The 26,780-nt window shown below is 44.2% G+C and overlaps 2 long non-coding RNA genes across 3 annotated transcripts in view; one reads left to right on the top strand and one right to left on the bottom strand.

Moving 5' to 3' along the window:
• LOC310710707 overlaps nt 1–21,776 on the bottom strand; it is a 60,612-nt gene extending 38,836 nt beyond the window's left edge. Inside the window, exons 1-2 of one of the 2 annotated variants that reach the window (XR_014528201.1) lie at nt 21,573–21,776; nt 2,398–2,480 (exon numbers count right to left, since the gene is read on the bottom strand). This is a non-coding gene — a long non-coding RNA (uncharacterized lncRNA). The remainder of the gene's footprint in view (nt 1–2,397; nt 2,481–21,572) is intronic. The other variant, XR_014528202.1, reaches the window with a different exon arrangement.
• A 1,203-nt stretch (nt 21,777–22,979) lies between these two features.
• Nucleotides 22,980–25,548, top strand: LOC310710704. The gene is made up of 3 exons (XR_014528198.1): nt 22,980–23,116; nt 23,236–23,375; nt 23,968–25,548. It is a non-coding gene; the product is annotated as an uncharacterized lncRNA (long non-coding RNA).
• The last annotated feature ends 1,232 nt before the right edge of the window (nt 25,549–26,780 follow it).

Here is a 26,780-nt window from a genome sequence, read left to right as displayed (position 1 = left end):
GGGAACCAAGGCGTTTGAGAACCAAGGTACCACTGTACTGTAGTTGTGGGTTTGTCATGGCTTTGGCTAGAACAATAAATATATATTGAAACTTAGTTTTTGGTGAGGCTGTGGGAGTCAGAACTAATTTCCCCATTAACTGCCCTTTATTTAGTCAGCCTTTGTCATCCCCAGGGCCAAAAATATTGCTAGAATGGGTAGGAAGGAGCAAAAAAACCCCAACAAAATAAGTGAGTAATTTTGTACCTCTTCCCTGCAGGGGACAAAAACAGACTAAGTGAGGGGCAATTCTGCACTAATCCCACAGCCCAAATTACCAGGAGTGAAAGTGCCTGAAGCTTTATGCAGTAAGCTTTCTGCTTAAAAGGAAGCATTTCCTCTTGAAAGCCCTAATGGTACACCGTGAACAAGCTGTTGCTACAACTGAGTTTCATTGCAGGTATGGTAATCATGATAACACCAGAAAATTGTGGAAGGATGGCATTGAAAACACTGGAGTGCTGCACCTTAACAATGCTGCCATGTGGGCTGACTTCCTGTTAAAAGGTGCAAGGACAAAGGAAGTTGTCTTCTGCTGAGTCAGTCTTAAATAATGTCTACACACTGACTGGCAACAGCCCTCCAGGAGATGAACTTGGGAGCTTTGACATGCAAAGCAAGTGCTTTGTACCTTGAGAAGAGGGGCTGTACGGAAGCAACCCCAGTTTAAGCCAACAGTTGTGGCTCATGTCTTTATTCTGGGTGAAGGCAACCAAAATGTCAGAAGCAAAAAGAAAGAGAGAGACGAGAAGCCAGGTGTACCACCTTGCCCTCATGACAGTAGGTGCCCAGGGCATGCAGACGTCACAGCAGCGTGTGCGTATGCTTGTCATGTTGGTACACCCCGCGGCATGCTGACATCACTTGCACATGCCACGGGGACCTAAGCCGATGGATTCAAAAGACAAGAAAGGGATTCTGACTATACATTAGGAAGAATTTTCTGGTGCTGAGCGTTGTTCGACAGTGGAATGCATTGCATCAGAAGGTGGTGGGCTTTCCTTCATTGGAGGTTTTTAAACAGAGGTTAAAAACCCCTGTCAGGAGTGGAATCCACACACATATAAAAAAACCGCTGTGAAAATGCTTTTTAAAAAGTTATGAAAAATACATTGAATTTGGCATAGCTCACTCTCGCCATCTAGTGTCACATTTGTATATTGCACTTAACAACATATTTAAAACGTTTTATTTGCAGCTGTGTAGCTGAGTTCGGGGTTTCCTTAGCTGTGATTCCCTGGTTTGGACTAGATTACCCTTGGTTGTCCCTTCCAACTCTACCATTCTATGAATTATACACCCACACTCCTAACTGTTCATTTCCCCCCAGAGGTGTATTTCCTTTGACCAGAGGGGAAGGAATGCAGCCCAGTGGTGGAGCATCTGCCTTGGATGCAGAAGGTCCCACATTAAATCCTTGGCATCTACCAGAGAGGACTAGAAGACACTCTTGCCTGAAATGCTGGAGAGCCGCTGTCAGTGTAGACAATACTGAGCTAGATGGACCAATGTATAAAGCATCTTCCTATGCTGCTTTGCCGAGAGCCCCTGAACACTGCCCCCTCCCCAGTCTCCAATGCATCATGTGCTGCCTTGCATGGACCAGCTTCTCATCTCCTCCCCACCAGACAGTTCACCCTTCTGGAGAGCTGCCTGTCCTTGCCATGGTTCCAGTTACAGAAAGGTAGCCGTGTTGGTCTGCCATAGTCAAAATAAAAAAAATCCTTCCAGTAGCACCTTAAAGACCAAATAAGTTAGTTCTTGGTATGAGCTTTCGTGTGCATGCACACTGTGTATCTGAAGAAGTGTGCATGCACACGAAAGCTCATACCAAGAACTAACTTAGTTGGTCTTTAAGGTGCTACTGGAAGGAATTTTTTTATTTTGTCCTTGCCATGTTCTTCCTTGTGGCTTCTGCTGTCTCTGGCTGCCCTTTACCTGCTCCAACCTAACTGTGATAAATTTCAAGCCCAGACGTTCAAGACTGTTTCTTAAACAGCACCAGATGGTTTCGCAGCCACCTAGGCGTACTCCAGAAGGCAGCCAGATCAGTTTGGAAGCCGGACATAAGAAGCATGACCGACTAGGTGAGGGAAAGGAGCAGAATCAGGACCTCAGAGAAGCAGGAGGCATTTGACACAGATCAAGAGGTCTGGTGGGGCTGATCTCCCTGATGGGGATTTACTGGAGTCTGGGGCAAAGATGCCTGCCTGAAACACACAGCTACCCCATGTTCTGTTTCTTGCAAACCAACCCTTCAGGGTTAAATATGTGCATGCAAAACAGTGTTCCAATAGCTAAGAAATTGCAGCATTGGATTTTATGTTTGTTTATTCATTAGGTGCGTCTCTTTCTTACCTGTTCTGCACGTGTGGGTCTCAGAGCAGGGTATAATAGTTCTATTATCATTTCAGGATGTTCTTAGAGGAAGCAATTAATAACTGAAATAAATAAATAAAACAGTAAAATAACAATTATAATTTCAATTAGACAATAAACGAGATAGATGATGATGGGTTGTAGTCAGTGCTAGTCTTAATTGAGAGTAGACACGCTGAAATTAACGAACCTAAGTTAGCCATGTTTGTTAGCCGTAATGGGTCTACTCTGAGTAAGACCAGTGTTGGATGCCAACAAATGACACCATAAATCGAAATAACTATACCATCATACATTAAGTGAAGATGTCTGTAAAAGTTCACCTCCTTCTTGGCTCCATATTATTGGGCCATCTGTAATTCACCTAAATAAATACTACAGTATCCTTGAACCTGGTCTGAATAGAGACATTGGGTTCTTATCTCATTATACGTGAAAAAGCTATTTTTAGCCATCTCACCCCTTGCTTTTTCCTGTAAGACCAATTGCAGTCGTTAACAGTTGTCAACAGGTTTACCACACCTATCAGCCAATCACCCATTTCCATCGCCCTTCTGAGTAATACCCCTCCCCACCCTCTCACTATATATAAGGGTCTGGTGAATTCTGCTTCAGTGTATCTGAAGAAGTGTGCATACACACAAAGGCTCATACTAATAACAAACTTAGTTGGTCTCTAAGGTGCTATTGGAAGGATTTTTTTTAAATTTATGTTTTTACTATGGCAGACCAACACGGCTACTGTAACTATCCTTGAACTATTAGGGCTATAAGTTGTCTCCCCCCGCCCCCCTTTTTTTTACATTGTGGTTCTTTTTTCTTCACCATTCCCATGTTTTTTAAAAAGTGTAATTTTAAAATATCAGATTACGTTTACGGTCTTTAAGCCACTTTGTTGGAAGGTAAAGTTTATATTGGCACCAATCTGATATACATCCTGTGGTCTTACTGATGAGTGCATATATAATACTGTTAATTGCCTTTTGGCAAATTCTGCTAAGCTTCATGAATGGAAATTAATAACAATCTATTCTCCTCTCTGCAGCTCAGCACTTTGCAACAACCAACGCTACAACATGGCTTAATTATATATTTTTTAATGTAATCTTTGCCATAAATTGATTTCTTGTTTTCTCGTGTAGGACCAAAGGCTTTAAACAACTCCTCCCCTGCATGAGATTCTGGGTCACATTTGAGATTCAAAGAGGTCTTGAGATTCAAAGAGGTCCTTAAAGAAATCAATGGCTGCTAGTTCCATGCCAAAAATATCTCCTTCACATTATTATTTTTATTTATTTTACCATCCACTATCCATTAGTGAGAAAAGAAAAGTCACTGAAAAAAGTCAGTCAAATTATTGGAGTCTCTCTGTGGTGCAGCTGTTGTTGCTGGGCTCACTTTACTTTTGAAGTGGCCGAGGGGTGTTTCTGAAATTCTGCAAATCATCTCTTAAGCAGTCTATGCTCTGCAGCTTTCCATTGTGCCCCAATGTTTCCTAAAAACCCCCACAATATTCATGGGAAACTGGAGAGGCTACCTACCATACACATGACAACTGTCTATTGTTAGTGGTTTTTAAAGTTATGATGGTGGTGGTGGTGGTGGTGATTGTTTTGCATAGGGGTAAAAGGAAAAAATTCAGCAAACAGGCTGGTTTTGGGTGCTCACTATTAAGCCTTCCTAACTTTTTATTTTTAAAAATTTTTTATACCACCCTTCATCCATAGACCTCTGGGAAGTTCAGAGCATAAAAAGCATCAGTCAGGGGCAGATGTAATGAGATTTATTTATTTGGTTAATAAAAGTAATATACTGCTTGTTTGCAGGTAAAAAAGCAAACACCTCGGAGCAGTTTACAAGATAAAACAATAACATTATCGCAAAAAAATAATAATATTACAGCTGTAATTTAAACATGCAGGAGATTTAAACTGCAATAAAACAGACTAAAACAAATGAAAACTCCTACAAACTTTCTAAACATTGGAGTAGGCTTATCTAAACAAGAATTGTGGTATGTAATCCACTGGGAGCAGTCAAATACAACATTCCTTGCTTTGCTAGAGTGGACATGCAAGGGAATGTTTGGTCCAGCCAGTCGAAACTTCCTGTTCCTCCTGGCCTGGAGCATCCTTCCTTGAATGTGACTAGTGGGTGGGCGTGATCTTTCCAGACCTGGTAAAAGGCCAAGGTATGCTGCCATGCTCTCTTTTCCATCTTCCTTTCATCCTGCGAACTTCCTGGAATGAACTGCTGGTTGCCAGCCAAGCAGTCCCCCAGGTCATCTCTCTTATGGGGTAAACCTGTCTGTACATGTTTGTAACTTTAAGCCTAAAGCCTGCTTTCAGGCATCACACTGTGCTCTGCATTGGTCATGAGTAAACTTTCTTTTTATTGCTTATGAATAAGACTGTGGTGTCTTTATTCTTTTAGGAGGGATTCAAGGGGTCTTACCAGGAAAATGTTAGAACACATTTCGATCTGGACAAGCCAGATTGACTTGTGTATTGTCTTAAGAAACTCACAAGAGTTTGCAACTAGTTTTCTGCTGTGTAAAGGGGAATGCACTCTGCTAAGTAAAGGAACTTCCTAGCGCAGGTTAGGAAAGATATTAATAAACAATATATCCTCTTCTGCCACCCTGAACATCCCCACAAGAATGTCTTCAGGAGGCACAAAAACAACAACTACAAAAAACAACCAGTGGAGGTGCCTGCCTCGTATCATTATGCAGGGAGTTCCAAATTGTTTGTGCTGACACATTAAATGATTGAGTCCTCTGCTAGGGCTTCTCCAGCTCAGGAAGCCCAGGCAGCTGGGGAGAGTGCAGGAGACTGAAGAAAAGTTTAATAGGAAGAAAGCAGCACGCTTCAAAGGCCTCCAGCCCCCTTACAAGATAAGCTCAACCCCCACAGCTACTGAAATTATGATGTGCCCTATGGATTTCAACAAAGCAATCATTTCTACTAATCGTGAACAAATTCCTGTTTTCTGTTTTACAATTCAGAATACTCATTTAAACACCCTTAAAATATCAATGACTTCCTTTCTTCACTTTCCATGGTTCATTTTCCATATCATAAATCCTTGCATATTTTACATAAGCTAAACCATTCAATGTTCCATTATTACAGCCATCAAAACTTATTTACACTGTTGAATTTATCTTAATGCTGACAACATTTTCAAGTGTACACAATTCTCCCCATGTATTCAATAAACATTTCCCAATCTTCTCTAAACGTATGTTCTTCTTGTTCCTTTAAAATGGCACTCCAAAACAACCCACCAGTTTTTCAGAGCTCTTGTGCTCAAATCCCACTTGCAAGTTTCCCACAGGAACCTGGTTGGGCACTGAGAGAACAGGATGCTGAACTCGTTGGCCACTGGCTTGACCCACCAGCAGGCTCTTCTGATGTTCTTATGGCTGTCACATGATGAAAGGCATCTTAGTCAATCACATCAGTTTTAGTGCATCAATCAATTAATCAAGCAATGAAACCTCTAGGATCATTTTTCATTTCTGGATGACACATAAATGTTGCGTATCCTGCACTTGAGCTTGCAATTGGGTGTATTACAACTAAATACAATATTCACCGTGTGCAATCTGATTTAGTTAATCCCAATGTTTTTAAAAGTAATACTGTGATTGATGAAGGAAACGCTGCAGATCTACTGGGGTGGCTTAGGCACACAAGTGGCTCTGGGTATTGGGCACTTGTCACCAAGAAGGTGCCAAGGAGAACATCATTGGCATTAGTGTCCCTGCTCATCACAAAGGCATCCTGGTGGTGGGCTACCTGGGCAGCTGGATTGAGCACAATTGATACCTCTCCATGGCTAAACTGTGCTGAAATAGAAGCTGAAATGGGTTTTCTGCTTCAGGTAGCTTCCTTGGTTATATGTATGCTCTCTGGGTTCCATTCACGGAGGATAAAGCCCAGGACTGCCAAAAATCAGGGAAAGTATTCATCTTATACCCAAATCATAACTTTTCTCAATGAAGTTCCAACAAAAGATGATGATGTTGGGAATTACGAAGGGTTGCAGAACAAATCCAGATCCTTAGTTATATGGGTATGCAAACAAATCTCCACTGAACTATAGAGATAGGCTGTCAAAAGTGGTACTGGTTTTTTGTTTTAAATTCAACCTGGGACTTTCTTGATGGTTTGTGTCTTTATTAGCATTTAAAGGAAAAGAAAATTAAAGGGTTGTAGAGGTTTGAAAGCATCTCTTTATTTGAAAATGGCAGAGGAGTTGGGTTTAGGCCAAGTAATTAGGCACCAAACTTGAAATGAAATGTCTCTCTTGAAATGAGAATTTAAATGAATTAGCTGTATCTATCGCTGGGCTTTGAAAGAGCTGCTTAATTTGAGGGAGGGGGAGAGGAGCTAGGTATAATCCCAGTTTGGCATTGTACAACTTAATTATAGGCAGGCTTGACAACAAACAAAAACGCCGAGCCATGCATGTGGGTTCTGGCCTGCTCGACTTGGGGGCTCCGTTAATTATTTTACAAGTATTGGAATTGCTTCCTAATTAATTTTCTGTGTTCGACCCGATTGTAGGTCTGAGGAAATGAGGTTAGTTGGCTTGATCCTTTTCATCGAATTATGCAATTTCAAGTTTAAACTGCTTAGCCATTAAGGTTACGTTAGGATTTATCGCTGTTGACAAGTTCCTGCCACCTCGGCTGGATATGAACAAGCTCTGAGCCAGATGGAAAACTTTTGGCCTTCTCAGCCATAAGGGGGAGCAAAAGCATTTGCACAGAAGAAATGGTGCCAATGACTTTAGAAAGGAGAGTAAACTTTTTTTTTTATTTGAATATTTAGCCCTTTTCTTCAAAGGCAATAAATACATTTAGAAACAGAAGCATGGTATTATTTTTGTTTTATAAAAAAAAATTAACATATTTTTTTTTAAAGCTCTCTTTGGCCAAGTTTGAACACCATACCAAACCATAGCTAAAAACAAGACTATGGTTTCATCTGAACAAGCAGCATGCTTAAAAGTTTCTTTAATGCTACACACTGGCACCAGCTGCCCTGCTCAGAAACAAGAGCAATGTAGTTGCAAATAAAGCTAATGCAATTCTATGCTGCATAAATGGAAGTATAGTGTTCAGAAAGGGAAGTAAAAGTACACTCTATTCTGCCTTGATCAGACCCCAACTGCAGTCCAGTATCCAGTTCTGGGCACCACAGTTTAAGAAGGATATAGACCAGCGAGAAGGTGTGCAGAGTAGGGTGACCAAGATGATCAAGGGCCTGGAAACCAAGCCATATGAAGAATGGTTGAGTGAGATGGGTATGTTTAGCATAGAGAAGAGAAGCTGTGATGTGATAACTAAGGTTACCAGACGTCCCCATTTCCTGGGGTCAGTCATTTACAAATCAGTCCCCTGGCAAAATCCATCTATTTAGTAGGAAGTTGAAAAGTGTCCCTGGATTCATTGAAAAAAATCTGGTAACCTTAGTGATAACCGTCTTCAGTATCTAAAGGGCTGTCACGTGGAAAATGGAGTAAGCTTGTTTTCTGCTGCTCCAGAGGGGAGGACCTGATCTAATGGATTCAATGACAGGAAATGAGATTCCAGCTAAACACTGGGAAGAACTTCCTGATGGTAAGAACTGTTCAACTGTAGAACAAACTGCCTCAGAAGATGGTGGACTCTCCTCCACTGGAGGTCTTTAAACAGGGCTTCTGTCAGGGCTTCTTTAGCTGTGATTTCTGCATAGTAGGAAGTTGCACTAAATGACCTTTGGGGATCTCTTCCAGCTCTGCAGTTCTGTGCTTCTATGAAAGCAGGGTATAACAACAACAAAGCCATTTCCGACCCTTTGGGAAGGAGAGGGGGTTGCGGTCGGGCCCTCCTCCCTCACGCGCGGGGGCCGAGCGTTGCCCCCGCGAGATCTGGGGGAATCCCTGGGCGTGCTCCCCACCCGGCCCGCCAATCGGCGGGCTAGGGAGGTGTGGCCTAGGGTATTTAAGGCCAGGCACGCCCAGGGACCGCCCTCTTCACTCCTGGCCAGCCGAGAAGTTTTGTTCTCCGAGCCTTCACTGCGAGAGAAGCTGTTTTCTTGGCAAGGACGGTAATGAGCGACCTGACCCTGTCCGGAACCGACCTCATCGTCCAGGTACGGAGCTCAAAGACGGACCAGCAGGGCAAAGGGGCCCTGCTTCGGCTGCCAGCAGCCAATAATAAGGGACCCTGTCCGGTTAGGGACACTAGGCATTTCCTTTACCTAAGACCTAACGGGCCCGGTCCGCTTCTGATCCACGCGGATGGATCCCGCCTAACTAGACACCAATTCACAAGGGTAATGCGCTTGGCTCTGTCGGAAAGCGGCCTGCCGGCGTCGGAATTTGCTGCGCACTCTTTCCGTATTGGGGCGGCCACCACTGCCGTGCACCTAGGGCTCTCCACTGACAGGATAAAGGAATTGGGGAGGTGGAGATCTAATGCGTATAAATCTTACGTTAGGGACAATTTGTGACTAGATGATGCACCCCTGACGTTGGCTCCTCTGTCTCTTTCCCTTTCAGAACCCAAGAGGGTGCGCATTTGGTTGGTGGGCCACAGCATCGTACATTGGGCCCGGAGTCGTGCCATGAACGTTGGACTGGGGTGCAACCTGAGATTACCATCTAATGTGGAGCTGGCTTGGATAGCTAGAGGGATGCGCTGGTGTGAATTCAAACCAGCAGTGATGGCAAGGGCGGTGGCAGAAGAGCCACCCGATGCCCTGGTGATTCAATTGGGGGAAAACGATTTAGCATATCGCAAAGCCATTGATTTAAGATGGAACATTTTTGATGATCTGGCCGAGTTGGTAATGGTGTACCCGCGCATCACAATATTATGGTCCTCGTTGCTTGAGAGGAGGACGTGGAGGGATTGTGTGAGCCCGGTGGGAGTCAATAAGGCAAGGAAGGTGTTAGAGCGGGCAGTTGAACGTAGAGTGGCGGCTCTGGGCGGGTACGTCATTGGACACCCAAGCATCCAGTTCAGCAACGAGGCCCTCTACCGAAGGGATGGCGTGCATTTGTCTGATGCGGGGAACGACATATGGCTGGGGGACATGATAGCAGGGATTAGGGATTGGTTACAGGTTTGAAGGTATTGGCGGCGAGCTTCGCTCGAGTGGCGGTTAGGCATTGGCTGGGGTTCAAGTGGTATGAAAATGGTGGGGGGGAAGGAACGCCATCACCTTCCCCCAAGGTAAGGGGTAGTCCGGTAGAGGACTCCGGGGGGCGTTGTCTTGTCCGAAACCGTGGAAGGTAAGGGCCTCCGGCATGCCCCCAAGCGGTGACACCCGTGGGATCCTAGTTGGCGTACTTCAACAGGACTCCCCCACGGTTTGTGTTAACCCTTCCCGGTCACCATGCCGGGTAGTTGATAGGAGCCAATGCCTAAGGCCAATACCTTCAATTCTTTAATCAATAAAGTTGTGGCCTTTTCATGCCCATTAAACTTAAACAAATGTGTCCAGTGTCTTTATTTCATAAGGGGCATTGACACGCAACAACAACAACAATGCTGCACCTGGTGTGTCCTGACATCCAAATTTGGGGTCCTGGATGTTTTTCTTCCAAACAAGCCATGAATGTAAAAGGAGAGAGGAAGGAGTGTGAATATCAGCTGATGGGAAAGGGCTGCCCAAATCTCTGAGCAAATGTCTCCTTTGAACAAAGGATATTCAACATGCATAATTATGATATTTATCAGGATTGGGCTCAACTGGATGTCCTCGACAAGCCTTTCTCTTGGTCTCATTTTGCCACTTGTAAAATGGGAGGACAACAATTCATTTGCTGCAAGTTTAGTATTTCCCAAACTTAAAATGACCATGTACACCATGGTTCCCTCATCTCAACATCAAGTTATCTGAAGAAGCAGAAATGAACAAGATACATTCTGGCCTAGCAAAACAAAGCTCCCATAAAAACGCCCTGGCAAAAGTGTTCAAATGTGTAAAATATTATTAGAAAGGGTATGCAGATTGGCTTTTCCGCATGAGGAAAAGGACAAGAGGGAACTGGCCTGTACTTCAAAAAGGTAAATTTAAATGTCAGTAGGAAGCCATATGCTTAATTGGGTTGGAGAACTGATTCCCACAAGGGATGTGCAGGCATCCCCAGCCTGGATGTAAATCTATTTTTTAGTATAATTAATCCTGGCTTCTGTGTCAGGAGATGTAAATGGCATTTAAGATCTCTTTTAGAACTTTTCATCTATGTTACTAAATTGATGCCAAGGTTGGGGTGTGTGTGTGGGGGGGAGCATGTATGCCTCCAGTTTTAATGTGTGCATTATCCCAACTGGTTTTTCCCCAAAATTATTTTTATTTTTATTAAATATTTTCTTGGTTTACAAAAGTACATGTGTTGTCTCTTATTTTCAGGTTGTACAGGCTTTCTTGCAAATCAGTTACATTTGTTGTGAGACATTAGTGTTGAGTACAGTATAAGGTTGGGGAAGAAGAGGGGTGGGGTAGTGAGGTTTATATTCTCTTGTATAGTGTATGTGTGGGGTTTTATGTACCTGTCAGCTGGGTAGGTTCTCTTTCTATTCATTTATTATATTTTCTTAGTAGTGAGAGGTATTGGGGGGGCAGGGTGTTGGTTGTCTGTGGTTGGCTTCATTGGGGTTTGTTTGCATTTGTGAGGGAGGGACGGCTTGTTGGGTTAGGTAAGCCAGGTTGATTTGTATGCTGTTGGTAGATTCTTATTGTCTTATTGGGCTGTGTATGTGATAAAGGGGAGCCATACTGGGGTGAAGGCGTTCTCTTCTATTTGTCCCTGGGTAAGTTCCAGTTTATTGGTTAGCTTTTCTAGTAAGGCCGTTTCCCATACAATTTGATACCATTAGTCCATGTTTACTCCTGACCGGTCTCTCCAGTGTCTGGCCATGAGGCTTCTGGCTGCTGAGAGTAGGTGGGTTATAAGCTCTGTATAATGTGAATGGTCATTATGATCTTGAAAGATGTTCAGTAGGGCCAGTTTGGGGGTGAGTTCTAATATCTGATTAGTTATTTTGCATATCTCTAGTAGGACTGCTGTCCAGAAGGGTTGGATTTTAGGACATTCCCACCACATGTGGAGATATGGGCCTGTGGAGGTGAAGAATCTCCAACATCTTGGTGAGGTTCTTGGGTGTATCAGTGCCAATTTCTGTGGTGTTAAGTACCACCTGTAGGTGAGTTTCAGAGTGAGTTCCCTTCTTTGGGCTGATATGGACTTAATGTGAGGTTTAGACCACCTTCTAGTCCATTGGGTGGGGTTAATTTCATAGTCTACATCATGCTCCCATTGTTCTTTGATTGTGTCAAGGGGGTTTGTGGGATTTTGGAGCAGTATTTTGTATATTGTGGATACCATCTGTTTGCCATGTCCCTCTGCTGTCAGGAGAAGGTTTTTGAAGTTGTTCAAGGGCCTAGCGGCTGCTGATTTTACTGCTAGATTGTTTAAGAAGGCATGTAGTTGATGGTGTGTTAGCGAAGGTATTTGGGTGTCCCTTAGTTTGCCATGTATTTCTTGTGTTGGTATGGGTTTGTTGTTGTTGTTGTAGAAGTCTTTTAGAGAGTGTAGGCCTTTGGCTTGCCAGGTTTTTATCTGGAGGTTTCCTTCTGCGTGTTGGAATAGTGGGTGATAGGCCAGGGGCTTAGTGGGGATGGGGCTAGTTTGCCTACTTTCTCCATTCATGCTTTAAGCATGGACTGTGTGAACCTGTTCAGTGTTGTTGGAATTTTCTTTTGCAAAATAATGAAGAGTAGGCTTTGTATCTGTATCTGAGATGCCATTCAGCCTCTATGAAAGCAGCAGCAAAGGTTAGTGTAAAATCCAATACCTTTCCCAACTGCTGAGGTGTTCAGAAGGAGAATTTCTGTGGTGCGATGCTAAGCCAGAAAGCAAAAGTCGCATCTTGTTAGCCTTGTAATTTTGCATGCAATATTTACTTAACAATCAAAAGTGTTATTGTCACATTTGGAAAAACACATCATTAACTCCCTTATTTGTGCCATTACTACAGCCCTTCATGCATACAAGCCCACCAGAACTCAGCTTGCAGACCAAACTGGACCAAACTCAATGCTCTCAGCCCTGATTATAAACCAGAGCTGGCAAAACAGAGAGTGATTTAATGAAGTTTTGATACAGCTCATCAAATACTGAAATGGGAAGTTGCAATATTAATTTAGAAACTCATTATCATTTCAATTCCACTCATTCTAAACTGCATTAATAACGGGGCAGATCGTGGCATTTCTGAAGGATGATGTATCATTCAAAGGGCAAAAATATCATTCAAAATTACATTTCATTTGACACCCAAACATCAAGCATATTCTTCTTATAACCATGTAATCATTATTTTTCTTTTGCCATGTGCTTCTTCCCACCTAAGAGTGGGGGAGAGCATGGAGATGTCTTTCTGGAGGCTGTGACGATCTTTCGGATGAAGCCACACAGAAAGCTTCTGTGGTTGGAGAGAAAGAAGTGGAGAGGAAGTGACCAGCTGTGGCTTGTCATGGTTCTCCAGCCTTTCAGGAAGCAGGAAGAGCTTTTTTTAATAGAATAATAGAATTGTAGACTTGAAAGGGATCCGCAAAGTGACCTAGTTCAAGCTCTCTGTTCTTGTTCTGCTTCCTGGAGATACACTGGACTAGACCCAGAACCTTCCCTGTGCAAAGCATTTGCTCTGCCACTTGGTGGGAGACTTAGAGCTCTTATGAAACAATTTCTAAACTAGAATCATGGCTAGCTTGGTAGGCAGGTTCAGAATTATTGGAGCAGGAGGTGTTGTGCAAAAGAGGCCAGAGAAACCAACCAACTGATGAAAATGAACAAGAAACAAATTGTTATTACAGAGACCACAATGGTTAAAAACAGCAATGGAATGAACGCTGCTACTTTGATCAGTAATGAGGTACAGGAATTAAAATTATGAATTGCAATCTGGATGTAATGGCCACCCTCTCCAGTGTCGAACAACTGTAAGACTTGCTGCCATCAACAGGTAAGTTATGAAGTCCTTCAAAGAATTCAAAGAATCATAGAATTGTAGCATTGGGTAGGATCCCCAAAAGGTAACTGAGTTCAGTGGCGTAGCGTGGGTTGTCAGGCAAGGCAATAATTTGCACCCCCTAACCCGTGGATTTGCGCCCCCTAACCCATGGATTTGCGCCCCCTAACCCTTGGATTTGCGCCCCTAACCCTAACCCCCAGATGTTGCGCCCGGTGCGGCCGGCCCCCCTGCACCCCCCACGCTACGCCACTGACTGAGTTTAACCCCCTGAAATGCAGGAATCACAGCTAAAGAATCCCTGACAGGTGGCTATCCAACCTCTGCTTAAAATTCTCCAGTGAAGAGATCTCCTGGTCCATCACCTTCTGAGGTAGTCAGTTCTATAGCTGAGCAGCTCTTACCACCAGTAAGTTTTTCCAAATGTTTAGTCAGAATTTATTTTCTTGTCAGTTGAATCCATTGGTTCAGGTCATATCTTCTGGAGCAGCAGAGAAATATGCTTGCTCCTTCTTTCATGTGACAGTCCTTTAGATATTAGTGAGGTCCTGGCAGGGCCGGCCCACCCATGAGGCAAGGTTAGGTGACTGCCTCAGGTGGCAGAATCCACAGGGGCAGCATATCCCAATGTAGATCTTTATCCTGCCCCCTTGTTTCTGATGTAGATCTTCACTTACCCCTTCTTCCATGGTGAGGAGGGAGACACCATTCTGTGGTTTGCCTCAGGAGCCAAAATATCTTGGACATTTATAGAGTAGATGGAAAAAGGCCAATCTTATGGTTTATATCAATTGTCTGAGCCATGGTCACTTCAAACATTAACCCTAAAGGGGTGTACTCATGGGCAGGACCACCACATATGAACAAAAGACCCCAAGTTGCCACAATTTGTCCAGCATTGTGACAATACACTTTTAATAACTTTACTAAGCAAAGAGGGCTATAAATACAATCTATGTCTTATTTTGAGTGCATTTCATCTTTCACCAAGGATGATCAGAAAGGATGCTTATCCCAAATCTGACTCCAACAGATATAACCAATGAGCTCACCCAGGTCTCTCTCCTAAAGGTGCTTTAATGTTATCAAGGTCTCTGAGGATTTGCTCACCTATGTATTCTGCTGGATGTAACTATTCATTCAGGGAGACCCTTCTAATGTTGCTTGAAGGCAACACCCAGGTCAGGGAACTGACATTGGAGCAAGAGGCGAAGGGGAGGCTCCCAGAGGATGCTGGCAAAGGACCCAGCAGCAGGGGGAGAAACAGCTAAGTAGAGGGGGATGCCAATCAGCGCAACACCAGGGATAAAGGGGGGCAGACGGGGGAATTGGAGAGAGGGCTCCAGGACTCTTCACTGGACATCAGTGAGGAGAGCCCAGGTCCTCCGCTACCCACGCCTTCCCTGTGCAGAAGACTCCCGCGCAGTGAGAGGAGGAGGAGACTGGGTGTCAAACAACTTTTATGTTGGAAGAGGTTCAAGAAACGCCCACTGACGGATTCTGCCAGTGACTGAGGCAGCCACGATGAGAAGGGGCTGTGCAGTCAGAAAGGTTTAACAAGGCAAATTAACCGAGAAAGGCACCAGTTTATGCACAAGTAACTCATACCTATTACAACCCAGGAAGCAGAAAGGCTTCAAAGTACAGTCACAAGCAGCAGGATTAAACCCTGGGCTGATGTTGTGCATCCCAACATTTCTTCCAAGTCTTACACTTTGTCTTTTTATTCAGATGCCAAGGGGCATTTCACAGTCAACATTCTGACCATGTTTTAAGTGTATTTGTCAATCAAGTAATTCCCAGGCAAGTCTACTCAGAGTCCAAAGCAGGTGGTGTTTGCTTCTAGCATCATCAAGAACACACACACACAAAAACAGTTAACACCCTGGGAAGCTTTTGCACATGCTCCATTCGTCATCTTTGACTTGTTGCATTTTAATCTAATTATTCTCTCATGGCTTTTTAATAAACCTACCGCTGGCACCTGGCTTGATGCTGACAGGTTCCCTGGGACTGCAGCTGTTTGGCTCTGAAGCCGTTTCTGTCAAGCAATGGGGCAGGCAGCAGAGCATCCACCCAAAGGCTCTGCCTCGCTCTGTCTTTCTGTCACTCCTCAAGAAGGTTCCCAGAACCCATTTCCTTCTCCTTCAGAAAGGGGGACCGAGTGATTGATGGCCATTCACAGCCTCCAAGGAAAGGGAATTGGTTCCAGCAATGCGTTGATGTGGACTTTGTAATGCCAGATTCAACTTTCTCTCTCTTTAGAGAGACTCCACTTACTTTACACCATGGAAATAAAAAAACGCAGCCACACAATCTATGTGTTTATGTGAGTTTTGTTTTTTTCAGGGTATGAAGGAGCGTCTCCACCCCCATTGTTCTGCCTGGACACTGAGGTCCAGTTCTGAGGGCCTTCTGGCGGTTCCCTCACTGCGAGAAGCCAAGTTACAGGGAACCAGGCAGAGGGCCTTCTCGGTAGTGGCACCCACCCTGTGGAATGCCCTCCCACCAGATCTCAAAGAGAAAAACAACTACCAGACTTTTAGAAGACATCTGAAGGCAGCCCTGTTTAGGGAAGCTTTTAATGTTTAACAGACTATTGTATTTAAATATTTTGTTGGAAGCCACCCAGAGTGGCTAGGGAAACCCAGCCAGATGGGCGGGGTATAAATAATAAATGATGATGATGATGATGATGATGGCTGCTAGGGCTGTGTCCCAGATTTGGCCCATTCCCAGACCAAATTGGGCCAATTCAGGACCTGGGCTGAATTAGATTAGCCCTGGAGTAGCCCTGGATTGCCCTGGGTCAGCCCACCTGGAGCAACCCAGAGCTGTCAAAAGGTGTGACTGTGACTGTTAGGTGGAAATGGTAGGATAGAAGGAGAGAAGGTAGACATTCTTACTAGAAAGTAAGCCCCCTTTATCTCGCTGGGACTTCCTTTCAAGTAAGTGGCTGGTGGGGTGGCATGGGAATGGTGTTGTTGCTTAGCTGGCTTCCCAATACCATGAATTTCTGCCCATTACTGAGAGGGGGAGGCAGTAGGCAGTGGAAATCTCTGATGCTCCTGTCACTGTGCCCATGCCATATGGATCTCCCCACCGCTTCACTGATGTGCAGTGCTGGAAGGCCAGGTGAGCAACACCACACTCCCTGCACTGCCCTACCAGCCACTACTGCTCCCTACACCCCAACCACATGAGCTAATGCAATTCTAGGTTACATCCTCAGAAGTATTGTGTCCAGATCAAGGGAAGTAATAGTGCCACTCTATTCTGCCTTGGTCAGACTCCACCTGGAATCCCATGTCCAGTTCTGGGCACCACAGTTTAATAAGAATATTGACAGGCTGGAATGTGTGCAGTAAAGATTGACTAAGATGATCAAGCGTCTGGAAACCAAGCCTTATGAGGAGCAGTTGAGGGAGTTGGGTATGGTTAGTCATCTTCAAGTATCTGAAGTGCTGTCCCATCGAAGATGAAGCTTGTTCTCTGCTGCATTACAGGGAATTGGAATAAATGACCCTTTGGGTCCCTTCCAACTCTACAATCCTATGATTCTGTAATGAAGAGGGAAATGGAATTGAAAGGTAAAGTTACAGCGGGAGATGGATGAATGTGCCAGTCTGAGTTTCTCTGAGTTTCTCATTTTTACCACCTTAAATCCAGTTCTTCACATTTCCACATCAATTATCTATTTTTTTTAAAAAAAAAAACCTTACGAAAATTCATCAGCATTTTGATGCAAATTTCCCCTGATATACATGTTGTTGTATGCAGTTTTGACTAATATACACATTTTTGCATGCACTTTCCCCAAACAGAATGCATTTTTGTATGTTCTTTTAACCAATGGATACATTCCAATGCACTTCCCCAAAATATATGCAATTTTAAAAACATGTTGGTTGGCTGAAGAACTGAATTGCAAAATTCAGAGAATTGCACATTTCTTAGAAGAATCATATTTTGGTTTCTGTATTGGGTGGAAAAGTATGACTTGGGTTATTTCTCATTAAAAAGCAAACAAAACTGAATTTCTCTTCCACCCCTCACTGCAGCACTAAGACCTGTCAAAGATACCAGGTTTGTGTCTTGTGGTGGAGAGAACAGGGTCTTTAGGTATTTTTTGAGATGCCGAGGGGGAGACAAGGATGCAAAACCAGCAGGACCGAGTTCCTGCCAAAGCAAAGGCAGGGTGACAGCTGCCTTCTTGGACAGAAAGATCCCAACGGCAGTCCTCCAATCCAAGCGGGTCTAATTATGGGCCACCAGCTCATGCATTCCTCTTTGAAGGAGATCTGCCTAGAAATCCCCTCCTGTTTGCAAGGTGAGCACAGCAATTTGCAGGCTGAGCAGCACCAGCAGGTTTGAGAAAAGGTCGAGGGCCTGGGAATCCACACCCCTTGCCTTCTGGGATTCATGACATGAAACAGTGGAAGACGCTGCTGACGCAGGAACTGCCCTTTCGCAAAGGTCATGCCTCCTCCTCCTGATTTTACTACAGAGCCCCCAGAGAAAATGGAGAGGAGGCAGGCTAGTGTGGAAGTCAGAGAGCTCATGCTCTGCTCTTACCCAAATAGCATCAGAGAAAGACATAGGCAAGAGAGGAATCTGCATGCTTCAGGAGGTGATTTCTTCCCCCTTTTCCCCTCTCCCCTTCTGAGAAAGGTCTGTGAACAGCTTTGCTTAGAAACATGTGTGGAATAGTGGTAAGCAGTGCTTTCCCCCCAGAGAAATAGGTGCCGGTATTCACCATGAAGTTGTTACAATAATTGCCACACTTTTTAACCACAAAAATTGCCTGTACTGCATACCCCTGAGTACCCCCTGGGGGGGAAAGCACTGGTGTTAAGAGTGTCACACTGGGATCTGAGAGACCAGGGTTTAAATCCCCATGAAACTCACTCAGGTGAGCCTGCACCAGTCACAGTCTCTACTACTAACTTACCTCACAGTGCCGGATTTACGTATAAGCTAAACAAGCTATAGTTTAGGGCCCCACTCTCTTGGAGGCCCCCAAAAAATTTAATGGAAAAAACCCTGGATGTACATTTCAAAAATATAAGATAAAAAAACAAATAAATACATGCAGCAACTGTGTTTTGTGTTGTGTAGGCTCCTATGATGTAAATAATGGGCCCTGTCTGCTAGGCTTTTGTTATGTACAGATGGCTTTAGATACCTATTAGGTCCATAAATTACCATATAGCATACATTCAACACAAAAAACAGTGGCAATTTATTGTTGACAAAGGACAGCTGGACATATAAAGGGCCCCATTACCTTCAGTAGCTTAGGGCCTCATCAGACCTAAATCTGGCCCCGCTCACAGGTTTTTGTGAGGATAAAATGCATACCACCCTGAGCTCCTTGGAGGTAGAGGGTGGGGTATAAATGCAATTTTAAAAATTTGGCTTTCCCTGAGCTCATTCTTATCAATCTGATTTGCACAGGACACTTAGGAAACTATTTACATCTAGCAAGGAAACAGAAGAGGTGTGAGAGCTGTCACTGCTCAGTGGCAGAGCCTAAGCTCAGCCTGCAGAAGGAGTCCAGGTTCGTTGCTTGACTTCTCCAGTTCAAAGCTCTCAAATGGCAAGTGCTCCACCTTAGAGAGCCAACACCTATCCAAGCGGGTAATGCAAGCCTAGATCGACCATTTCATGTGTTTCAATCGGCTAGAGATGGAGAAACTCACACCACTAGAGGGTAGCAGAGCACATGTGTGGGATTGCTAACTTCAGAAGACAAGGCCTCAGGGTCCACCATGTTTTTCTGCAGCAATGGACATGCACCAGTCTCTGCTAGGGGAACAATATACTGTGCCAAAACTGTTTGCATGCAGATCTCATTTCATTATATTTCATTTCCAGTTCCATTAATCTCATTTTATTGTATTTTATTTTTATACCCAACTCCATTAAACAGCACAGCTGCTCAAGCAGCTAAGTGAATATAGCTAATGAACAGGCATGGCAAAAGCTAGATGGTTCAAGAACTAAATTGCTTTTGGAGTGAGCAAAGCAGAATGAGGAAAGGAACTTGTTTTGCAAATGATTTAAAAACTTGCATAAATCGTGGGAGTCTCTTTTTTTAAGTGTACAATACGTAGTGTTAAGTGGGTACACTTGTTGCAATTAAGTTAGCAAGGGAGGGTGGAAGTCCATGGTCAATAATGTACTTTAAGCACATTTTCTATATGGATATTGATACAGACCACTTGTGACAAGAAACTGATATACTATAGCACAAACAGGAACAGAGCAGAGGAGCTTAACTAAGGGGACTAGCAAGGAGGGGGCCAAGTAAGCAATGGATTCTGGCTATGCTCATGAAGTGATTGGGAAATGTAAGTATGGGTGTATGAAAGAGCCATCAATAGCCCTCTCCTCTATGAATTTGTCTAATCCTCGTTCAAAGTCATCTAGGTTGGTGGCCAACCTGGAGAGATCGGCTAGAGAGAAGATCCTTGGTGTGGCCCAGTATGGCAGGTCTGAGGTCACTCTGTGCTGTCAGCCTTAAGCTGACAGGATGGATCCACCAAAAAGAACCAGCTCTCTTGAGTGGAAATGTGCATGACTTGACTCCCTGACCCCATTTTCTTCCATATGGTGCCCTATAAGAGAGAAATGTCCCGTCCAGATCTTTTGGATCTTTTTTTTTTGCTGTCAATTTAATCTGACTGCCTTGCCTGGGACTGTCTATTTCAGCTCAGTGCAGCTCTGAAGGAACAGCAAATTCATGAAGGAAAAAATAAACCCACACAAGTTACAATAATTTAAATAATTGGGTGTTTTTGTGTGTGTATGTGACAGCATCAGGAATACACAATGCTCATCCACTGTAAAATCCTGAGGGACTGCAGAAAACAGGAGCAGATGAATCCTTGTGAAAGAAAAATGCTATTTTCATGCAAATATCCCTCCATAATAAAATACCCAGGGAATATAAAATGGCAAGGAAATGCATGAGATACATACTGCCTGGTTTTCAAAACACAAGTGTGCCTCTCCTTAAAAAAATAGCACTGATTGTATTAACAGTAATGAATGAAGGAGCATTTTAACAACAGAGCAACAAGGAGGGCAAAGAAGGCAGGGGTGTGTGGAGGACAATGATGACACACTGTCTGGTTTTTATTGTGAAAGGCAAAGAGAGGCCAGGTCTTTGGGAATAAGAGAAGCCAGGGAGATTTGTAGAACCAGAGGAAGCATTCTTTAAGAACATGCCACACCAGGCAGTCTCCTGCCCCCATTATATACTACACAGTTCCACAAAAGCATTGGGGAAGGGGGCAGCCAGAATTCAGCTGCAGAGGAGACTAGTTCATCTGTCTGTGGTTCTCATGAGTCCTCTCCAATTCCCATACATTTGGGCCCACCACAGTCTTCCCGTCAGATATTCTGCAGCAGACTTCCCAGTGCAATATCTTGCAAGCTATTAACAAGCTCTTAACCTGTTTGGGGGGCAGGGGGTGGAATCCAGTGAACTGCTTTTTGGAGCTTTCCAAATTAGGTTTATTAATGTCAGATTATAGGAACGGTTTGAAAACAAACGATGGGCTGGGAGATTTCTCAGCACTAAAACCAAGCAAAACAAAAGCACCCCAGGCCCTATTAATCTTGCCGCTAATAAAAATGAAATAGACCCATGGCCCTTTTCTGGAGATGAAGTTCACTGTGATTATTTCTCTGCACCAGCCGTGAAGTGCTCGACTCCAACCCTCCAGAATACATCGGCTGTTTGGAGAGAGATCATTAGCTCGGACAGCGGGGGAGGTGTCACAGTACGGTAATTTATCAGTTGCCTATGGAGAAGTGAACAGCTTTCTCTGGATCATCTGAAAACGCCAAGAACATTTTCTCTCTCGAGACCAGCAGCGAGGGGAGATCTTAAAGCTGGGATTTTTATCTGCTAAAATAGAGTTTCGTCTTCTACAACTGGGCGTATTATGCAGTGCATTTAAAACAGCAACAGCAACCATTTTTTAAAAACCTCCACGCTCTGAAACAGCAGTTGAAGCCGTGCATTTTAGAAACACCATTAGTCTGTTTTATAACTGATGCTGGAGAAGGGGAGGCACTTCAAACCTGGATAAGAAAATGTCCAATTTACCTGTTGCTTTTCAGAGATGCAAATATATTGGTGCATCATCCTTAAGCTGGATCGTGCAACCATTATAGTAACCACAGAATCCTTTTAAGCCCCAGCACTCAGCTGAGCAGAAGCAGGTGATGAAATCCATGCCGCCGTGCTGGCACTCTTCCCGGGTGGTGGTGCAGCCCACCCACTTGAATACTTTCCACCTATCCCATAACCCCCTTCTTCTAAGCTAGTGCCCCTTCTGCCCTCAGATCCCCGAGTGCTTTTGAAGCGTTGTTTTCCTCAGTCATCAGGGAGAAGAATAAAAATAGCATTTCCTATAGAGTTATGTTTAATGGTGATTCCCTTCTCCATGGATAAGATTCTTCTATAAAGCTTAAAGGTAAAGGTAAAGGGACTCCTGACCGTTAGGTCCAGTCATGGGTGACTCTGGGGTTGCGGCGCTCATCTCACTTTATTGGCCGAGGGAGCCGGCGCACAGCTTCCGGGTCATGTGGCCAGCATGACTAAGCCGCTTCTGGCGAGCCAGAGCAACGCCTGGAAACGCCGTTTACCTTCCTACCAGAGCAGTACCTATTTACCTACTTGCACTTTGACGTGCTTTCGAACTGCTAGGTCTATAAAGCTTACTTGGAGGCAAGTCTCTGTCAGCAGAGGTGTCCTGAAGCTTTAATTAGATGCTTCCTTCTTGCAGTTTTTGCCCCTGCCATTGCTTCCTGTTCAGCATAGCCTTTATGGATGCATAGACTCTTAATTGGCCCTTAATTAAACCATTCTTGTTCCTGGGGCACTGAGGCAGGGGCTACTGCTTTCCTCTCTTTGCTGTAATTATGAAATAGCCTTATTTAATTACAAAGGGGAACATGCTATTTGTCTATGCAGTGCTTCTCCTGATTGGCTCAGGTGTGTTTGGCAGGGACTCCTTCCTATCACAGTGTGGCGTTTTGCCCTCCTTTCATACCATGGACCCTCAGCTGGTAAAAACATGAGCTGTTGCACCACACCAGAGCCCCTGTAATCCTGAGATGGGATGTCCCATGGCGTCTATGACTGATGCATGCAGTTCTCACTGAGAGTTCAGGGGCTATTCTGAAATATTTGCAGTGTGGATTTACATCTCAGAAGCTCCTCCTCTTCCCCCCCCATGACATTCCTTTTCTGGTCTGGGCATGCAAAAGGGGACTGGAGTTTCCCCCTCCTGCAGGGGTGGCTCCAACTGCTGTCTTCAGCTTCCTAGCACCATGCCCTGTAGAGGGCATCACTGTGACTGTTGGAGTGAGGAGGTTGTGGTGGTGCGATGTCCTGGCAAAGGCAAATGTAGGGGACCACAAGCATTTCAGTCGCACCAGATGCAAAGCTTCTGGGGGGCCACAGTAGGCACCTCAAATGACATCTGACAGAAGGTGAGAGGCTGGGTAGATTTTGGTGTTGCATGGGGTGCCACTGAAATTTGAGACTGGTCCTGGATCATCACAACAGAGGGGAGGACCTGAACCAAAGGATTCAGATGACAATAAAGGAGATTGCAACCAAACAGTAGGAAGAACTTTCAGGAGGTAAGAGTTGTGGAGTGGACTACTTCAGAACGTGGTGGACTCTTCTTCCTTGAAGGTTTCTCAGCTGAGGTTGGAGGTCCATTTGTAAGGAGTCTTTAGCTGTGATTCCTGTGTTGCAGGGGGCCATACTTGATGACCTTTGGATTCCCTTCCATCTCTGCAGTTCTATGAGTCTAACATCACTGGCTGCCTCCATTTCCAGGTGACATGTCGGTATCATTGCCAGCTCTGTTCCTGACTGCTTGCTCTGGTGCACCAGGTAAGGGGAGGTCAGTTGCATCTAGTCAGTTGCACCAGGTAGGTGGGTGTCTGTCAATTACCCCCTCTCTCTGTGCGTATGTATATATCTCCTTTTCTGGGCTGAGCAGGCATAGCATACAACATACCTTCTGGTGATGTGGTGGCAGCATAACTTTAATGTAGTGTAAATTTGAACCTAGGATCTCTCTATCCTGCTCCATACTATTGCATTTTATTGTGAAGTGTTGCTCAGTGGTAGAGCATTAACTCTGAAAGCAGAAGGTCCCAGGTTAAATTTCCAGCATTTCCTGGTAGGGTTGGGAAGTATTTATGCTTAAAACCCTGGAGAGCTGCTGCCAGTCAGTGCCAGCAATACTAGACTCGATGGAATCAATGACTTGGGTTCCTGAGTTGTTGTTGATGATTCCATTGTTATTTTATTCTTAACTTTTGTAAGCCTTTTAGGACATTCTGTAAATATCCACAACTTTTATATTGATTCTATGCCTGCTTAACTATGATGGTTCCTAGGAGTTGTAATTTTGAGGAGGCTGCCAAATATTCTTCACTAAAGATCCCAACGCCTGCCTTCTTCCTTCACATAACTGCAGTTCTCAAAGTGAGAAGAATAAGACGGATTTTATTGAGCCTGTTTAAGAGGAGTCCAGTTCATCACCACCCCTGAATTCTACGAGACTTCTTCTTGCAACTAAAACTTGACAAATGTCATGTCCCCTTCTTTAGGAAATTTGAGGCTGGCAGCTTTCTCCCTTTTCAGAATGTTCCAAAACAGTTGCAAAACTGTCAGGTGGAAATTGCCACAACAGAAATCATATCAAGCAACATTTTGACAAAACCTCTTTTTTATTTTGCTCTAAATTTTCTCTGCTGATAGGATTTCAACCCAGCTCACGTGAATCAAGGTTTACTCGGAGCATCGTCCGGGAGCCTCAACACTCACTCTTGTTTTGTGTGTCAGCATAAAGATAGATATAATTTTGAAAATTGCAGCGGAAAAAGAAAGACACAGAAAATTACCTCTTTCAACAACGTTAAGCCATTCTGTTCCATTAATATATTTCTGAACCTGAATATTGCAAAGGGAAAAGTACATTATCTCAGACGACGAAGCAACCTGGTAATGTATTCTGGCCATAATGTGGTCTCATTCAGGATGCAAAATGCAGGGTGTTGGAAAATGTAAAAAAACCACAGAGACTTGCTTAATGTGGGGTTTGAAAAACAACTAAATCAGATGGATGCATTATCCGTAAACTTCCCAACCTGCCACTGGCTTATGTTAATTTCTTTTTTCTTTCTTTTATTTTGAGGAAGGGTTTGCAATGTTTATTCTTCCTGTAATTGAAAGCCCTTTCGGTCACAAGTCATATCACAGCCATTAGTCACTGCATTTCCTCATTGGAGGAATATGTAAGCAATGAGAATGGCGGGTGGAGGGACCCCAGTGAGCAAGATCCTGCACCACATTGCCTTGCCCAATATATGTCCACTCAAATGTTCCGATCTGCAGAACACACACTGCTACAGATGCCACACAATACCCTTTTTGCATTTGTAAGGACTAGATATTTTAGTGTGCCAGCCTACACTTTGGAACTTCCTGCCTATCGATACCAGGCAAAGCACCCTCAATGTACTCTTGTTCAGTGCCTGCTAAAAACATTTTTGTTTAGAGAAGCCTCCTCAAATGTTTAGAAAGCCGATGATGTGAGTTTTAATCTGTTTTTAAGTCTATTGCTATTTTAGCTTTTTGAAAGTATTGATAATTTTTCTTATTGATTATAGTATTATTTAACCTTTTTGGTAAACTGCATCGAGTGTTGGCTTGTCTTTCCTTTCATTTTTACGATCAAGTAGCGTATAAATTTTAAGGGGTAAACAAACAAACACCCTGCCCTCTGCCCTGAACCATCTCTGAGGAAGGGAAGAAAGCAAATGGCATTGGAGGGAGAGGCTGGGATCAATTCACTTTGTCATTCTTCTGAGTCACTGCAGAATGGGGGGAGGGAGCAACAGTATCTAGAGTTCCCTCCCCCAAAAGGAGAGTTGCTTCCTTCTCCTTAACAAGCCCCTTCTTCCAATTTATCCCAAACATGGGAGAGGGTTGAAGGGAAGCCAAAAGAGTTTCCCCAAGGTTGGGTATATTTCTCAAGGGCTACACACCCCTGGGCAGCTCCAAATCATGTCAGTAGGGCTTTCAGTGGGGATGGATAAGCACCTAAGAAGAGCTTGCTGGGTCAGGCCAATGGGGCGTCAAGTCCAGTATCCTGTTCTCACAGTGGCTCTGGGAAACCAGCAAGCAGGATCTGAGGGCAAAAGCCCTCTCCTCTCCCGTGGTTTCCAACAACTGGTATTCAGAAGCATTGCATTCTCCAACTGTGGATGCACAGCGTAGCCATCGTGGCTACTAGCCACCGACTGCCCTTTCCTCCATGAATGTGTCTAATCTTATTTTAAAGCCATCTAGGTTGGTAGGATTGTGCCCCATGGCTATCCCTCTCTCTGCTGCAGCAGTCAACACCTGCCACCTCTCAGGGGCCACCTAATGGTCAGTTTGCCTGTACTTGAAAGGGTGTGGTATTTAATGAGAGGGGGAAGGGGGCAACGCAAAGCATCTCAACCTGTTGAGGGTCACAGGATCTGTGTGGCCTTGAGTCCTGGTTGCATTTCTGCATACATATAATTCTCGCCGCCTAGGAGAGGTTTGTTGCAGTGGCTGGAGGCAGCAACTGCAAGCTGCCTCGCTGTTAATCAATGCTTTCTCTGCTGTTATCTTGAGCATTCCGAGCCCAGATCTTAAGTTTCAATGAAATTAAATTAAATTAATGTATACATTAATTACCCTCAAACATCCTCCTCCCTGTCTTACACTTTGCCTCAGAGGCCACATTGGCAAGGGAGAAATGAGCGGCGCCCCCCGCCCCAAATGAAAAACCTCAATTATATTTTGCAAATAATAGGATGATTACAGTTTTTATGTTTGCATTAAATTGAGGGGAATTATGAGATATTTAACTGACATTTTATCCCGATAGCCCACAGCAAGCTAGGTAGCAGTTACATGCTGTAATAAATGTCACCATTTAAAAATTAATTGCTACACTATCTAACTTGCTGTGGGCTGTCTTGTTAAATATTAATGGGATGTCTTGGGAAAAAAAGTGTTGTGACTTGAAAGAATTATTTAGATGCAGACGGAGTGGCTGAGGAAAAGCCACCAGCTTGTCGAGTTGAAAGCGTGGCGCTAATGACATGGGGACTTTCCTTTCTTAATGCTGCCTCATCCCCACACCTATCAGCCAGGATTATCTTTGGCAAGGCCTTGCAGGTAGCGTAAGGCACCTCCTGAACTCCTGAGGAAAGGGGTTTCTGGCTCATTGCCACAGAAATCCCTCATGCCCAA

Source organism: Podarcis liolepis (assembly GCF_965112155.1).
Source record: "Podarcis liolepis genome assembly, chromosome: 7".
Classification (NCBI taxonomy): domain Eukaryota; kingdom Metazoa; phylum Chordata; class Lepidosauria; order Squamata; family Lacertidae; genus Podarcis; species Podarcis liolepis.
This window is presented reverse-complemented; position numbering and strand designations above follow the sequence as displayed.